Here is an 18,321-nt window from a genome sequence, read left to right on the forward strand (position 1 = left end):
CTAAACTCTTTTCTCTGTCTTTCAGCAAGTGTGGAACAATTTCCTCTTTTCACAGGGGCCTAGTGGCAAGCAGATTAATGAACCCTTAACACAACACGGATCGCCGCTGCCAAAAAATGTATGAAATGCATTCAGCAGTCCCCACAGTGCACTGTGTGAGGGACAATTACAGAAAACAAAAGCTGCAGAGCAGTTCACTTAGGTTTCCAGCAGTCTGAAGGGTTTGGATCAGACCTAGGGAACTACAAAAATGACCTTGGCTTTTCTTTTAATTTTTATTGGTCAGCACTGGGTATCTTTTATGACTTCAAATGTAGCAGAAGTCAGGTCGAGTGATAGGAACCTGCAGCCTCCTTCATTCCTGGTGTAACTGCTCTCCAGTCGACGATTTGACATCAGGGATAACTTTGACTTGCAGTACTCCCTGACATTAATGTGCTTCTGCTTGAGCTCTCCGTATTGTTCTGAACTGGAACTTAAAGTTTTATATTTCAGAGGGGTTTTAGGGGGAGTGATGCTTTGATTTCTCACTGGCCTTTGCAACTCCTTGCTAAACCTGCCCAATGGCTGCGTATACAATATTTGGAAAATCGTTTGCTTTCTGTCCTCCCTTTTTTTTTTTCCTCTTACTTCCCCCCCCCTTCTTTAATGAGCCTTTGTTGGTCCAGCTTGCTCTCTCGGTCTCTTAACACACTTGTGTGTGGAACACTAACTCCTTGAAATGCGAAACAGATGGATGAAGTGTGGGACTCGGAGATATTTGTTTTGGAACAGCACTGCACATCAGTGTCTGTGGAAGAATTTCCAGCAGCTGGGTAAGCCCGCTGAGAGTTCCCCAGTTTCAGCACAAAAGAGAGTCCCCTGAAGAACTTTTGGCGGTCCCTAGATCTCTCCCAGGGAGATTTTGCAGCTCATGAAATGCAGACTTTGCACTCCCAGGTTGACATACGGTACTTCCAAGTTCAAGTGCTAAAGGTGAAGTTATTTTATTTTGGGGAGCTTCAGGCATTTTGTTTGCTTGTTTGCAAAATGCTCAAGAAGCAACACGATTTGAAAGGCTATATTAACAATGTTTTGGATTTCAGCAGCAGCTTCCAGCCTAAGAAATAAAGCTATACTTTGTATTCACTAATGATTACAGCCTCCCAACACTCCTGTGAAAAAGAAAATAACAGCAGCCTGGTTAATCATATTTTGTAGGTGGGAACACAGAAGGTGAAATCCAGGTCCCAGCTGAAGTCAAAGGGAAAATTCCCTTTATTTCAGTCAGGCCAGGATTTCACTGGCTGTGATTAGGAGGCTGAGTCTGCAAATCCTTACTCAGAGTCTGGCCATTACACAGACAAGCAGCCCATTGTAGCCGTGCACTCACATAAACAAGACTTAGTGGGAATGGGTTCCCAGACCCATGTTTTTATTTTCAAAAGTAGTCACTGATTTGAGATGCCTGGCTTGAGACACCTGAAAAGGCTTTTTCACTGTCAGGGAACATTCATGCCCAAAATCCATCAGAGCTGGACCCAGGGACCCAGGGCAACACCTCCAAGAAGCCAATCTCAGTTTAGCAATCACTCTCGTAAAGTTTGGCTTTTTTTAATGTCTCTGTGAAAGGCCAAGAACAGCAGACTCAGGGTTTGGAATTCCTTGTCCCTGGGACTGTATTTAGATTCTTTGCATTTGTCATTTAATTTGGGGATATTGGGAGCACATCTCAGGATGGTTATCCTTACCCACCATGAGTTGGAGTGTTCACCCACCAAGGCTGGTAGCTGAATCTCTAAGCTGGAATATGCCCACAGAAACAAGTCACCATGAAACAATCCAAGCAGAGATGACTTGAAGTTTCTCAGCTGTGCAATCAAAAACATACCATGCAGCAGCAATCCTCAGGCATTGCTGTCCCCACATGGTTCCCAGAGGGACAATGGGTTGTGGTAACAGAAACCTGGAGTGCAGAGCTGGGCTGAGATGGGGACCGTGGGAGCACATGAGTAGGGAAAGGGACTTTAAAGTTTGACAGCACTGCAAAGGGAGCAGGAGAGTAGCTGTGGGAGGCAGATTTACTGTTCTTCCACATCGGAGTCCCCCCCTGCCCTTGTCGTTACAGCACATCTGAATTCATCCAGTGACATCTACCTTGTGGAGGCTGCTGTTCTACATGGGAGGCCCAATGCCTGGCCCTCCCAGCACAGGGAGAACACTCCAAAAGCTGCAGAGTCACCTGGTGCCCCCGGTGCAGAGTCTGGGAACACACCTACAGAGGACAGATAGGCACATGTGAGCCTTGGGCTGGGTGAATCCCTGGCAAGATGCTCAGACAGCACTGTTGTGTGTTTTAGGCTTCTGCTGGTGAGATGTTTCTCAATAGAGAGGGGCACTGTGGTGCACCAAGCTTGTCTGGACACCTCAGCAGGCATCCACTGAACATGACTCCAAGTTTGGCTATTCAGAGTTGGATTGTAGCAGTTTGTTGTCGAGACCCTACAGAATCAGAAGTGGAAGCAGGGCTTTGTGACATGCAGAACTGAGAGCTGGACTTGCTGCCCTCATCATCTTCATGCCCAGCAGCCATCTATTTCTAAAACAAGTTGTGATATACGGTGCAAAATTACAACACATGAGCTACTCTGTGGAAACTTGTGCCTGTGCTTGGCCCCATGGGGTAGCTGTGGTAAGTTCTTGCATTAAATATGAAGTGGCTTAACCAACAAAGATAGAAGGCTGGACTGCCTTACATCCATCATGGCTTGGAAGCTCACACAGTCATCATGGAGCAGCTGACACACTACAAATTTGCACCTTAGCATTTCTTGTGGCAAGCTGTTCATGTGGGTAGATCTAGAGAGAAAGCATGAGAGCTAAAGCAGGACTATTGAAATTCAGTAAGGCAGCAGCTCACTTACACACACACACACAGAGTCTCTCTCACAAACACACACATATATAGGATTTCTTTCTGTGGATTCCTGCTTTCCAGGAGATTAAGGTCAGATGAACCAAAGCTGATAGTGAAATTCTGCCAAAACTGGCAAATTTTACCTGCTTTAGGGCTGAAGACAGACAAACGTCAGTTATTGCCTCTGGTTTCTGGGTCTCCTTGAATAACTGTACTTGTTTCCCTAGAACTTTTACTGGGCAGATATCAGAGGACTTCACAAAGTACTACAAGTGGATTTTACATGTGAATTCAATAGATCTAACAACCTTGCCTGTAACTCAGACACCGGTCTAACATCACTGTAATTTTCTTGAGGCCACACAGAGAGCAAGAACCAATGGTAGGAGGAGATCATGGGTCTCCTGACCCCAGTCTCTTCTGTCCTGGCACTCTCCACTGGTTCCAGCTTGAAGCTGAACCTGATTGAAGTTTCAAGTCTATTTTGCCTGGTCTGACTTTGCTGTGAAGATATTGCACAGGCAGAGGCTGGGTGGATAGAGGCCATTTATGATGGACTGGCTAGAGATCAATTAGAAAGTGTTATTGATAAAGGAATGAATGAGAAGCTGATGGAAGTGGTATGTTGACGAGTAGCAAATGTAATGAATATGGTAGAGAATGGATTCTCCATAACAAGATGTTTAAACTGATCTCTCCCCAGGAAGTGTATATATTGCTTTGCAGCCCATTGGAAAAACAAGGGCCCTGAAAGCAGAGCTCCCTGACAGGAGCATTGATACTTCCCTGTCTACCTCCTGACTCCTTCACTCTTTCTTTTCTCCAGGGAAGGCTTATGGGGACTTAGTCCATCACGTGCTACACTGGGCTCACCCCTGAAGCAAAAGGTCTGCAGGTCTGCACCATGGCTCTTGGACAGAGAGAAGAGAAGCTGAGTGTGGGGTAACCAAGGTTCTGCCATTGTGTCAACATTGAGCAGCAGCTCTGCTAGTTGTCAAATTAAACACAAGAAGGTAAGCCCAGGATATCTCTTCTCACAGATACCAAGTGCTTCAAACCTCGAGAGACCAAAGATTCTAGGTTTTGGGAAGGTCATATGGCCTGGGCTGGCTGTAGGTGCTTCATTGCCCCATGGCAGGAAACTCTGCCATGCTGTCATGAGGTTTCCAGTTCTCTGGGGTAGGGAGAGGTAGGAAGGGATCATTTTCTGATCTACGTTCCTTTGCAATCCATATGGGCCAGCAGAGCTCTGAAGGAACCTGTGATGAATCATCCAGCTAGAGACCCTTTTTCTCTTGGCACTTCAATACCAAAGCTGTCTTCCTAAGGGAGGCATATCTGCTCCCACGCCGTGCTCCAGCAGCAGTGTCCCAAGAGGTGAAGCCCACAAGCCCAGTACATTATCTTTCATGTCTGTCTCATGGAATCGGGTCAGTTGTCTCCCTCCTGCAAAATTATCCATCGGGCAAAGGGAATAGCTGGAGTGTTTAAACCCTCTGAATGGTGGATTGCATGACTTGCTGGTGCAGTCATCATAACCACAGAACTTATCAGATAATACCTTAATTGCAATGCTTTTATTCAAGGATCTTAAGATACTCAAAAAAAAAGAGTGAGTTTGTGTTTGGGTACAACACAGTTGATAATGTTCCTTATTCTAGTTGTATATATTTCACTACAGATGTCTGGCATTTTCCAGGTTGCCCTGGTTCTGTTTGGGTGCTTAGCAGAAAATAATTGAAGGCTGGAGCATTGTCTCCTTAGATCCATTTTGAATGTTAATGCAGAGAGACTTTTGCTGTTCGCTCTTTCAAAGATGTGCTTCCACACAGGGCTGTCGCAAATGCAAGTCCTCTTGTGACTTCATTATGCACAGTTCTAGCATCACACTGAAGCTAAGCTCTCCAAGGCAGAGCTTTTCTGAAAGAACCTCTTCCTATCCAACAAGTGTGGCTTCATCACCATGAAGTATTTTACAGGAATGTGTCAACTCTTATGATGCTTTCAAAGATAAGTTGAAACTAATAATTGTGACACTATTATTTCAGTAATGCTGAAACATAGAGTAAGACAAAAGTCTTTCTTACCTTCAAAGATAAAAAGATTTGCTATGTCACTGGCATTTCAATTAATTTGATTTAGTGTCTTAGGTCATATTAACAACTGTTAATATTGTGCTAATCGTTTTACATGTAATACTTAACAGACTGTGTTTGGTATAATTCAGATAAAATATCCTAATGGTGCTCATTAATTTTTCAAAATTAATATTAATATTTCCTTTCTGTGAGAAGTATCTGATTTTGGTTCCAGAAGAGAAAATAATCACAATACCAGGATTTCCCAGAGGACAGGAATTCTGGTTCATCATTATCATCAATATCATCACATGAGGGACCCTTGTTCAGGACTAGGACATGTGGACTTGTTCCAAGCGCAGTTCAGGCTCCAAAAGCCCAAAACTCCCAGAAGCTCCAAAAGGCCCAAGAGCTGGCAATCAAAGCAGAACGGTGAGGTCACCAGATGGACAGAGACACATGGAGAACTGCAAAGAAGCCAGGAGCACAACAGTTCAGCCTGATGGCAAATGTCTCGGTGGTTTCCTCTTTAGCTCAAACTCAGCCCTTGCAGACCTGTCTTCCTTATATTGTCTTTAACACTTTCATGTCTGGCCATGACCAAAGAAACTCTTATCTAACTATTTTGAGAGGACTGTGTGCTTTACATCTTGGTCTTCCAACAGTTTTGGTTAGGGTTTTGATTCACCTTTGCCTTCACCTCTATGAGGTCATAAGCTGTTGATAAGAGATCTAAAGCCCCATGTGCAAATTCTCCCTCTTATGTGGCTTTGTATGAGATGTGAGAGGTTAAGTCAGAAAAAAGTATTACATATGTACAGTAATTAGTTAGTAGTTGTTTGAAAAATGCCAGAACAACATAGTTTTTTTTGTAGTGGAAGTTTGAACTAAAGGTCTGTGTTTTATATAAATGTCTCATGCATGGCTGTCTAGTATCTAACCCATGACCAGAAGTTCTGGGCTCTTGAAGATTGAGGATATAGTGTTGGACAGCACCATTAAACACTTTCATTTTCTATAACAAATGACCATGGGGAGCTAGAGATTGTGTTGCCTTACAAAATGCAAAGGTAATTTTTATACTTGTAAACTTCTTTCCCTAGAAAGGATTATTATCAACATTATTTGGCCAACAGTGAACAAAAAGGATTGTGATGGAAGAAAACAAAAATGTTCTTTATAATTGTGAAAAGCTCTAAGGAGAGCAACAGGGCTGATGCTGGCAGCGTTGCTGACTGCTCGAAGCAGGAAAATGTGAACTTTTTTTGCTATGTGGGTGAACCATATCAAAAACCACTACAGGAGAATATTCACTGGCATTATGTGTGTCTGGTTTGATGGCATTTCAAATGACATTTCTGTAGCTAACAGTAGATTTCTTTTTTGAGACACTGTGCTACAGGAACAGATCCACACATCTTAGCTGAACTTCTTAGTTCACTCCCAGGTAGGATCTTCTGAAGGGTATCTTATGGAAATGAGATGAAAACTCTGAATTTCACTGGAGCTGGCTTTGCTTCTGTGTGCAAGTTTCACTTATCAGCTCTTTTAAGGCTGATGAAGTGGCGACACAAGACTGGATGTATTTCTTCTGTATCTCTTTATCTTTAGCATAATGTGACTTCAGTGAAAGCTCTATATATATGAAGGCTTGGGTGTCATAATGCAAGCAAAATACACCATGGTAAAGTCAATTCTGGGGTTAGCCATGTTACCCAGTTAACCACAGTACTGTCTATTGTGTAAAGAGACAAAGAGAAATGCATCCATCCACAAACTGAAACTACTGCTGCTATTTTATTAAACAGCTGCATTCCGGATGCCAGCAAAAGCTGCTGTTTGAGTGTTTTATTGGGATTAAATGTTAAGAATAAATTAAAGATTGCTTTTTTGTAAATCTACTGCAGGAACTTGGCAGGTTGAAAAAATATAATTTGTCGCCAGAGATTCTTGTTAAGTCAGTTGTGATGAGAAGATGAGGACTTCTGCATCTTTAGATCAACAAAAGGAATAAATTACTGCAATAGCTGGGGTTTAGCTGGCTAAGCTGGCTGCTTAGCCATTGCAACACTTTTTAGTGAGACAATAATATGTAGCCATCAGCTGACTTGAAAGTGCATTTTCACCAAGAAACCCAAAGAGCAGTTGAAGCTAATCTTGGCAATAAGGATTTGGTCTGTTTTATTGTACATTGGTGCTTGGCTTGCATGCCATATCACTTAATCAGGAAAAGCTATGTAATTACATGCAAATGTTCCTCACGATTGACATTTCATTCTGTCAAACTGAAAAAAAAAGAGAAAGATACGTCTTGTTCTTCAGATGCGTTCATTAGAGAAATAGCAAGTTCTTATTTTTTTAAGGTTTTGTCTTAGGGAACTCCATCTTCTGAAAACCAAAATCAGCCCTAGAGATTTGCAGATTTTCTTTGAATGAGTGCCTCCTCCAAGGAGCACATACATGCCAGCATTCGAAAGCAATTATCAGAGACATTTTAAGAGGAAATCGGGGACATGTTGCGGGAATGGAGGGAGATATTTCTCATTCCTTTTTACTTCTTGGGTTCTGTTGCACAGACAGATCCCACATAAAAAGAAATTGACCTCCCCTGCAGAGACTTAGCACAAGGCAAATAGGTTTCGTTTAAGCCTGAGGACTTAGATGAGAATTTAGTGTTGAGCAGGTCTAATGTTGGCCCTCAGCACTAGTGTGAATTTCATTAATTGAACATATTTCATTGTTCTGAATGAGCACTGTCCCACTAACACATCCAACATGACACCCAGACCTGTCTGGTGGGGTGTAAGTTTTCAAAGCCAAGAGCGTTCGATAGGGACAACCTGTTTTCCCTTGTTATAAAGTCTCATTTTGGAGAAGATTCGGAATTAGAATTTTCTTCAGTTGAGGTTACCCAAGTTGAAGTTGCACTTTGAGCTTTCAATTGTGTTTTATCAAAAGCTACTTCGGTTCCTGCTCCTCACAGGAAGTGTTCCTGCTCTCAGCCACAATTTCTGTTTGTTTTTCAGTCAAAACAGGCTCTTCTCAGCCAAAGCATATTCTCTACAGATATAAGATAATGGAGTTTTTGTTCTTTGTATTGAATGATTATTTTTAGAGGTTCATGCCTCATTTTACTGTTTTATAAGGAAAAATAATAGGGTTTCAGTCTTTATTACTCTCTCCCTTATTTATTAAAGACACAAAAGCATGGAGACAGAGGTACCAGAATATGGTTAAATAGATAAATTATTTTACAACTAATACCTGTTCCAGTGAAGGTTATTAGCTCAAACTACTTTGATTTCTTCAGGTTTGTTTTTTAGTGAGCAATATTAGACTGTGGTACACTCTAAAGTTGAAGGTGGCTGCAAAGACTTTCCTTGTCTTTAGATTTACCAAGGAGCTCTGTAAGGCAGAAGTGAGAGCGCCAGTTTTTCTGTGGAAGAAGCTAAAGATAATTAGACAAGCTACAGAAGATGCAATGGAAAACCACATCAGCACGCCAAGACTCAACCTTTTGGCTTCTAGCTGTCTCCATCAGATACTTTCCAAGCCACCGACTATACTGGAGCCTGTTGATACTGCAACTCTTGTAATTAAAGTGCTCCAAATGAGCCCCTCTGGGATCCAGATGTGACAAGGGAAAAACTCACACAACAACATTCAAATCTGGCATGTGGGACAGAAATCTTCCAGACCTCAGATCTGACAGTCAGTCTCATCCCTGCTGACTCTGCAACCCTAGGATGTAAAAACCCTCATTCAGGAAGAGAAATCCTTGTCTGGGACCTGGAACTTGGTCCTGTGAAAGTGCAGCATGTCATGCCACCATGTCCCTTCCAGGACCAGCTGCTCAACAGTACTACTAGCATCACACAAGAGAGGCAGGGCAGCAAGGCCCTTACACCACAGATAAAGAAGGGAAATGGGCAGTCTCCATGGGTAGGGCTTATTGCTGCTGAGGAAGATCTGCCAGCATTAATAGTGACAGGAGTCTTTTAACACTTGAGGTAAGTCCTAAAAAGCAGGTAAGATTAATGGATGAGAAAGTTTCAGAAGGAGCACCTTGTAGCTTTGGCTACATCCCACCCAAGCAGCTCTGCTCCATTTAGAGGCAACTAACTATGTGGGGAATCACGGGTTTGCAATGCTGATACACCTCCTGTCAGTCATCCCAGGCTGGGCTGTCAGGGTCAAATGTGGTCTGGGTAATGTTATTTTTAAAATCTCTATTAGCTTCAGGAATAATAGCACATGAATGAAGAAATCAGTTTCCCCGTGGTGAAACAAAGAGTTTTTCTGGGAAGTGAGGGTGAGGAGGAAATAACCTCAATGAGCCAATTGATCAGGTCTAAGATAACAGGCATTTCAGTCTAGAGCACTTCCATTTGCTTTGTTAATTTGTCCTCATATCCAATAAAGAAATAGATAATTCAGCAATGAGTCATTATTAGGCATAACAAAACCAAAAATGTATTTGCAGGCAATTTTTAAGCAGTTAACAGACATTTGGATTACTATTCTCCCAGCAGCTGCTCTGTCTATTTGTGTAATTTGTGGAAATCCCAGTAGAAACAAAAAAAAGAAAGAAAAAGAAAAAGTAAAAGTATTTATGAGGCAAAAGCCTTTTGTACAAAGACTGAGTATTTCCATTTTATCAGCATTGTTACTTTTTTCTGTTGGCTTGTCCAGGTATATGTGCTGCTTTTAAGACTGAAATTGCTAAAAGGCTGAACTATGAATTCTTAAGATAAACCACAGGGAATTAGCATCTAATCAAGTAACAGATTGTCCGAGTACTGTTTGTCCAAGCATTACACAAACAACATGTAACCTCTCAAGACATTTCTTTTGGGTTTATTTTCCTTTAAGAGATTGTGATTTCTTTCATTAGTCCAGCCCAAACATTTCATGTGATCAAATTAAGAAAACGTGAGATTTCATGCAATGGCAAGGAATAAAGAAGAATTGCTACACAGACAAATTGTTTTAAAGCTTTCTAAGGACTACACAATAGCTCTGGGATCCCTTGGGTAAAAATGAAACAGCTACACCTTAGGAATATAATGGAAAGATATGGTTTACAGGGGACAGAAAGAGGATCCAGCCAGACTTCCCACAGAATATGTGAATAATCTATGAGAAAGATTGAGCCCATTAAGAGTAACTACACAGTATATGCTAAACCTCGATAGATGTTATACCCTATTGGAAGTATCTACATTTCTTTCTGGATAGCCTTTTAATTTATGCTTTAATGTAATCTTTTAAAAATAATTCTGACTGTACTGGCACTTCTGACACACAGACCATCATTTCAAATCCTTTTATCAGTACATGTATCATTTTGTCTTGTACCAGTAATAGGATGGGAGTCAAGGAATATCTATAATTTCACCTCATGCCTTTTAGCAATAATGGAGTTATGTGTTGCAAAGGAATACTGTATAACTCACTGTTCATTGAAAGAGACTGGGGTACTGGAGAAATTTGCTCTATGACTGTTTAATGCAAAGAATATCTACAGTCTTAGGATGAAGTCAAGGGTTCCCATGGCTCACTGAGCCCATAGGCTGCAGTCTTTTCCTCTCTGGTGTTTTCCTTCTGGTACACTGAGTGGTGAATGTCTGCTGCATGACTGAGATTGGAGTGCTCTCCTTCACAGGGAATGTACAGGGTGAAGAGGAAGGCCATTGAGGGTGTCCCAGGTCTTGGCCAAGATCTTTCATTTCTTATTGTGGCTGCAGATGATGTGGAAGGTGGCATCTCAGCTATCACTGTTGCAATGAGCTGTGCTCTGTCCTCTGGGAGTGCCTCCAGGGAAGAAGTTTGCAGTTGCAGTGCTGTGAGTGGGGTATGTAAGATGTGGATGTCAGACTTACCCTGTTCCACTTGCTTTCCCTGTTAAATCAACTCACGCTGGTGTTTCTTTAAGCATTTCTTGGCTCAATGTGTTGGCAGTGTTGGAGCATGTTCTGATAGTCCCACATCTCTTCAAGCACTGGATGGGGCTTGAAGTGCACAAGAGACAACCTGAACCAAGGACCTCTCCTGGATTTAATATTAATTTAGCTGAGTTGTTTTGTCTGTGTGTGTTTTACTGCTACTTTCTGGCAGTACAGACTGCAGCAGCTATGGATTTCTGTTGCCTATGTTCTCCCAAACACACAGTCAACCTCCTTTCCTCTTTTTTCTGCACTTCTTTGAATTTGTACTTGCTTTGCTGTGCCTTCTCTTCCTTATCCAACCTCTCAGAACTCTCTACCAGACTTTCCTCTGTTCAAGCCCAGCACTGTAGATCCCCTCTAGCTCTTTGCTTTTTCATCGCTCTACATAAATGCCAACTCTCACAATTTCTTAGGGTGAGGGAAATGTGTCCACAGTGCCAAGATGGGGAGATCTATTTTTATTCTGCAGGACAACATCTGTATGGATGTTAGTCAGGATGCAAAGACTGAGGTGAGGAGAAAACCATATGGTGTGACTGAGAATGTGGAGTTGTTGTCAAACTCCAACATCTAATAAGTCTCCATGTAAATTTGAGCAAGCTGTAACTTTTCAAAGACCCTCAACACAGTCAAATTTGGATAGGTTTCCCTCTGAAGTGAGAAAGAGTACACATATCCAGCTTTCACCAGCAAGAAATATGAACTCATAATCCTACTTGAGTATATCTGTTCCCTGGGAGGATCTGTCACAGCCTCATGGAGGAAATCTACCCAGAGAATCCATTTACTAGAAAGGGAAAAGTGATGTTTATCCTCCTAAGCCCATTGAGAGAAATTCCTAGGTTATTTTGGTTGAACCTTTACACAAGAAAAATCAGCTCAAGGTGGGTATTTGTTGAATATAATCCATCCAAAACAACTACATTTTGGGTAATCTCAGCCTACCAAAATCAGGGGTTTACAGTGAGGAGCTTAGCAAAACCTAGCTATTGGTTATACCAACTGTACCTGTAGCTTTGTATCTCTGTTCTCACAGATTTCTTTAAAATTCTTTGCTCTAGAAAGTCTTAAATCCAGTTGATCTGACTTACTAAGAGAAAAAGAAAACAAAAACAGGCATCAAAACATCAGATCTCTGCAAGATGCTGAATGTTCTCAGGAGCAATGAAAAGCCAGGGGCTTGCAGTCAGCTCCAGGATTTGGTCATTTTCAATAATCAGAATTTGATCAAAGCTGACTTTCTGAACTGGTACTTGTGAAGGAGACTTTGCCCCATAATGATGTTGAGGTATCTGTGAGGAAACATATTGGCCAGATAATCTTAGCTTATCCTCATTGCCAACTGACAAAATGTAGTGAAAGACATTCAAAAACATGGCACAGTTAAGACCTTGCATCTTGCAGCTGATCTCTGTAGTTTCTACAGGCCTGTTACATGGCTATGAATGAGGTCTAAGTGTTTCTTAATTGAATGTAGGGCACATAATGGTCTGCAGAAACATGCTGGTGGTGGCTAGATGGGAAAGAAAAAAGATTTATTGCTTTCAAAACTGATGCATGAAGCCCACCAGATGTGAACATTAGGGCAGAGAACTGCACCAGGGAATAAAACATGATGCATTGCAAAAAGAAGTCTCAGTTGAAGTCAATTGATGGACAATGTGTTCTGAAGCTGCATGCAAACTTTAAAACAGGTGCCAGCAAAAAGAAAGGAAAACCCAGAATCCAGCTGACAAAGGCAACAGCAATTGGGCAATGAGACTACTGGTAACCTACAGGAAAAAAAGGCAAATTGTAGTAGAAAAATATTGATTCATTAGTGTGAAGTGGAAAGTAAACAGACTAGGTCAGAACCACTTGTTTTCCTGAGGAAGTTTTAATTTGATTAGTCAATTATTTGTAGTGAGACTAAATGTTTTAAGGCAGTGGATGAAAACACAAAGCCAGTGGTTCTGATTTTTAACAGTGCCTGCTTGCTAAGCGTTCATTTTTCACTTTGATTTCATAGCACTTGGATAAGAGAGCACGGGTGGCCTTTCAGATTTGAGAAAAACCAAATAGATTGTGCTTCTGCTTGCTAGGACAAAATTTGTTAAATCCGTGCAAGTCCCTTTGGAGCAAGTAGGTGCCTGGCAGAAGGAAGACAGAGCTGAGGAATAGTTTCCTACTGACAGACACTAGTATCTCTTAGTCAAGTAAGGCCTAAACCAATCAAAAAGTGTGAACCACAGATACCAGTGTATAATTCCAATCTTTGTACAGTAATAAGATTTCGTGATTACTGCTTTGAAGGCTGCACTCTGGTCAAGCAAGATAAGTACTGGCAATTTCCCTGAGCCTGAATTCAGTAAGATATCACATGTCACTTTCAACGATGCTCTCTGTGTGCTGTGTCGAGATCAAAACCTGGACTAGAGTGTATCACAGAGATCACATCGCTTGTTAGGTGATGGTGAAGTTAGAATGGCACAGTCTATTTCAATACCAGGAATATTCAGGTCTTGGGCATTTGTGGCTCTGCAGCTATACTTATAGCAAGGTTTTGAAGAAGTTGCAAAGACTAGATTTTTGCATAGGGTAAATTGTCACAGAGTGATGAGGATTTATCCTACTTACATATGACAGAAAGGTTTAAGGTACAGGAGGAAACTGCCTTTGCAATGTCAGTAAATTAATAGGTCAAGCCCATGTGGCTAGTGCCCTGTGCTCAGCATCCTGAATGACACTTGGTTGCCAACAACGTTGAGCACCATCTCCTCGTGTTTTCAGTGGGGGCATGACACATAGCTGGATTTGGGATCATATATGTCTCAATACTCAAAGTTGTGTTTGAATGACAACACGGGAGTAGGCATCTCAACAATAATGTGTTTACTCAATTCCACGTTAAATCTCTGGAACACGACAGGAATCAGGCAGCATTATACACTTGTGAACTAAGCCTACTAACAGCAATGAGTTTAAAAACAATGTATTACTTAAGAGGAGTCTCCTCTTGTTAAAACTGTGGAAGAGTGTTTAGTTCCAGACTTTGCCACAGCCTTGCAAGTAAAATGAGGCAACTTGCTTCAACTCTTTGGGTAAAACTGAGGTCTTACATCTTCCTTTGTTTTTTGCTCTGTAGAAATGGTAGCAGAAGCTTCTCATGGTACTGAGGAAAAGGAAATTATTTGGATAGAGGCTGCAAATTGTTGCCATTGTACAAATACTAAGTATTTAAACCTTATGAAAATGCTACTGAGTTCTGTTGCAATAAATTACCACTAGTCATCGAAACATTAGGAAGGTTTTTCTTTGCACTACAGTGATTAAAGCAGATAAATAAGAAGTCGCATAATTTTTCTGCATGTGGTTACTGTGTCTTAGGGCTGCCTCTAATAGCCCCAGTGATCTTTCCATCACTGTTAATGGGTATTTAATTGGGATTTATTTCCATGGAATTTTTGTACCTTCAGATCATTACAGCACCAAGGGATTTTTATAGCCATGGGGATCAACATGGTCTCTCTAGAGGTTCTATTTGATGAATGAAGTTGGAAAGAGTTGACATATAGTTAGAGACTATTACCATTTAGAAACACTTACAGGAGTGAGAAGAATCCTTTTCAAAAGGATCCTCTTTGTCCTATGCTGTCTGCCAGTCATCTCTTAAAAAACAGTACAATGAATGCATCCAATTTTTCCTTCTGTTTTAATTGATCTTTCCTCAAAAATCTATATGTGAGGTTTTTTTATTTCAGAGCAGTGAATCCAAATGGAAACATCCATTTGTGGAGGAGATAGCTATTGTATTTTGTCCCTGTCTTTCCTCAGCTTTTAAGAGAAAACATTGATCACAGAGAAGAAGAATAGCTGGAAACAGCAGCACTGGCATGTGACTCAGAAGAGGTGAAAAAAAATTCTCAGTGCCACAGACTTCCTGTATGACCTTGGGAAGTTACCTGGTTCACAGTGAACAAGAAAAAAATGGACTTTTTCTGCTTTGCTAGGTAGAAGATCAAGTCAATATTTAAGCCTTTGAATGAGCAATGTGTGCCATAAAATAGCAAAGGCACAATAAATACAGCCTGTCTTGTCCTATGGATTCTGCAAAAGAATTACACAAAAACATTCACTGTATTTCACCCAGATTAGTCTGGGTGTAGGTGGGCTATGGCCACCAATGTGCATGTTTGGTGCTTTTAATGTTTTAAAATATTTTAAATAAATAACACATCCTTTTTTTGGCAAATCTGTATCTTCATAATGCTGAGTTTCCCCCCTCATTTAGCCTTCAGATATCTCTTGTTAATAGAGTTAAGCCAACTTGAGCGGGTCAGCTTCTTTTTTCTTGATTCCTTCCCACCCTCAGAGGGCTTTGGATCTGTCTTCTCTAGCTATTCTTGTCTTACTCAAGTGTGCATGCTTGGGCACAGCCTGCAGGAAGGACCTTGTCACGAGCAGCCACTTTGAAACATTCCCCTGCTCCTCAGTACAGCTTTACTTGACATGTAGCTAAATATCAACTTCCACTCGGCAACTGTTTCGTTGGGGGTTTTTCTGTTGCCCCTGTGGGTGAGCACTCACAGCAGATTTCCTTTCTTTTAATCGTTACCAACCTGTACAACTCCCTGCAATTGGGCCCAAGGGAAGGTATTCAAGGCAGCACTCTCCAGACCTTTAAAATTACCCATTCTTTAAGCTATTTTCATATTAACCCTTGAGTTGTTTGCACTAGGGTTGTTGTTTCATTTGAAAAAACACCACCTGGTGTGGATTTTGCTGAGGCAGGATGGGCTCCATAGTCATGGTCTGCAATTATAGTTTTAACTCTTAAAACACCAATGCCAATGGCAAGTATGTTGTATACAGATATAATTTCTCAGCCTGCTTCTAGAGCATACACATATCACAGCTGAGACAGACTAGAGAATTGTGCATGACTCAGCTACCTCTGTCTCCTCCTTTCTTCAGGAGTAATTTATCCTTAATTTCTTAGCACAGGAATGCCCATCCCATTGCACCGCGTCCTTCCCAGATCACAGACTGGAGCATCAGAGAAGCAAATTCCCCTGCACAGCTGGATCCCAGGATGAGCAAGACTACGCAGTGGAAAGGGAGCCATTTCTCAAACTCTTCCAGCAGCCCTGATCTAAGGAGACAACAAAATTAGACAGGTCATCTGGAAAAGGTTGTAAGAGATCACTTGTATCTTGCTATGTGGAGTGCAATTTGTGTACTGGAGGAGTCATTCACAGTATTCAATGCCTAGCTGCTTAAACATTTGATGTTCAGGGAGAACTTATTCAGCTGTGATGTGGAGCTCTGGAGGAGGCTCTGCTTCTGTCTTCCTGGTTAGATACGAGTCTTCTTATGAGTGAAGTCTTCATTCTTACTCCTGGAACTATGAGGAAGATTAAAAAGAACACTTCCACACACCTTCTCTGGTGCTGATCAGAAAGGGTGCAGAAAACCATCTAGTCAGGTGAAAATGAGAAGCATAAGCTGGAGAGGCAGAGATACAAGAAAGAAAGGTTTAAGTGGTTCTTTGCTAAAAATTATGTTCTTGTTTGTGGGATAAAATGGATTTTTACAGAATCTGTTTACAATTGGATGAATTATATAAGTATCCATTATGTAATTGAATAATAGCATAATCTTCCATAATGACAGTCAGAAGCCTTCTAATGTTTGGGACAGGACTGCTATTTTCTTCTTACTTGGATATCTTTCAGATCCATTGTTATGTAGTTCTTTACATGATGTTTCCTTTCTTCCCTCTTTGAAATTCATCCATGCTAACTGGCTGTATTTACTCTATTATTATGCTTCCTTGAAAACGTCTTTTCTTTACTGCTTATGTCTTGATAGCATTCCAAGTGTACCATGCTGTGATGTGCCTTTTTCCTGCTACTGCACATTTGAGCCTCTGGATCTGGTCTGGTACCTCCATACCTGTTAGAGATCACTCCGAAATCGTGATAAAACTATCTCCAGACAAGTTGAAGCAAAGGTCTTTGAAAGGCAAAGAAGAACTTTAGCGAAGCTGGTTAGAAGCTAAGAAAGGATTTTCCCCTTAACTGGTTTGAAAGGACAAGAAAAGCAACTTATATGAGTAAGCACTTGCAAGTTCAGTTACTGAATCAAATATTCCACTGTTTTTTGACTATACTGTGCTGCAAAGCTGGTAATATTTTTTCATTTAAATGTGTCTTTGGTGGAAATTTTACTGCTAATATGGGAGCTTTGGATTCTTTTTTATTTTGTTTGTTCTTTGGACATGTGGCATAATGTCCAGATTTTAACAAGTCTTTTTCAATGAATTAGCAATATGTTTAACACGGGTGGCAGTTTCAAACACTGGTACGTAGAGTTCATCTGCAGAAGGGTAGTCTTGTGGATGGGATTTATGGAGGGATGCATCTCTCTTTGAAATTATGAAAAATATCTCATTTTATGAGAAATCCACAAATCCTCAGGGAAGCACAGAGGTTTTGATTTCAAAACTGAGCTGCTTCTGTCCACTTTTCTTGGAGAATCTTCAAGGAGTCTCCAGATTTTCAATATTGATGTTTGCAATCCCCCATAAAAGAAAATACCTTTCCCCTCAATTTTTCAAAGCACTGAATTATATTTGTATTTGAATATTCACATTTCATTGATTTGCTGGCCACAATGACATTTCTGTGTCTTGGAAGAAATTATGAGCCTTTTTTTTCTCAACTTGTGTTTCACAAAGCTGTGCTAAACATTTTCTCACAGCATTTGTTAATAACATAAGCAGGTTTATTCCATGATTGGGGATTTGTTTAGCCATAGGCTAAATTAGATTGGCCACATGTGGTGTTCAGAGTGCCACAGTGGGGTCCGTGTAACACCCTTTACAAGTAACAGTGCTGCACTGCTGAAAAACAAGGGACAGTTTAGAAGAGTCGATAATTTTGCAGTTTAGCTGGGTTTCTGATGGCAGCAGTGGTAGTGGTGGTTGTTGTTGTTTTGAGTTGCACGTACTACATTTGAAGAGAAAGCTAGGACTGGTTGGAGCCTTAATAAGAAACAAAAAAATTGGAGGTGAAAGGGCTCACTGATAAAAGAGCTGCTTTCATTTACTGCTCCAGGCATCTACTGTAAAGGAGCCAAAGCGAATGTGCAAGCATCAGAGACAGTCACAGGAGGGAGGAGGCAACAGTCAGAGCTGTGAGTAACTGTACATAAACATAATTTAAATCAAAACAGCTGAATAACAATTTAGGACATAAAAGGAAAGAGAAAAGGTGGAATGAAGTAAAGAAAAACAAACCCCACAAATCGACCACAGTCAAACGAGAGAGGAACGCAGAGGAGCTTCAAATGGAAGACGAAAAGTCTAGCAAAGCCATCAGGGTTCAGTGGTACCCTGCAGTTCCCAGCTCAATTACTC

This window comes from Colius striatus, chromosome 8 (genome assembly GCF_028858725.1).
Source record: "Colius striatus isolate bColStr4 chromosome 8, bColStr4.1.hap1, whole genome shotgun sequence".
NCBI classification, from domain to species: Eukaryota; Metazoa; Chordata; class Aves; order Coliiformes; family Coliidae; genus Colius; species Colius striatus.